Genomic DNA, 414 nt, shown 5'->3' with positions numbered 1-414 from the left:
AGCTAGTTCCCACCCTGCACCTTAGCCTTTATTCCACCTTCATGCATTTGTTTTTCAGTGTCATATGTGCAGATATGTGCAAAAAAGTCGGAGAGGAAAGGATCGACGCAGCCTCTTACTCGTTACTGCTGCAGAAATTCAGTCAGAAAGGAGAACAAGCAGATTAAGGGAGCAACCGCTCTATAACCAATGAACTGCGCAAGAGCAGGGGTGGAGAACCAGAATGGTCGTGAAATTAGAACAACCAGTGGCATTGAGAACGATCATGTATTACCTTCTTCTTCATCACATCACCATATCAGTCTTCAAAAAAAAAAAAAAGATACGAAAAAACGAGAATAATGTGATGGAGAAGGGGAAGAAAGAAAAGAAACATGGAGCCACTGGAAAGGTCGAGCAAGAAGTTGGTACCAA

Source organism: Brassica oleracea, chromosome C9, assembly GCF_000695525.1.
Source record: "Brassica oleracea var. oleracea cultivar TO1000 chromosome C9, BOL, whole genome shotgun sequence".
Lineage (NCBI taxonomy): Eukaryota > Viridiplantae > Streptophyta > Magnoliopsida > Brassicales > Brassicaceae > Brassica > Brassica oleracea.
This window is presented reverse-complemented; position numbering follows the sequence as displayed.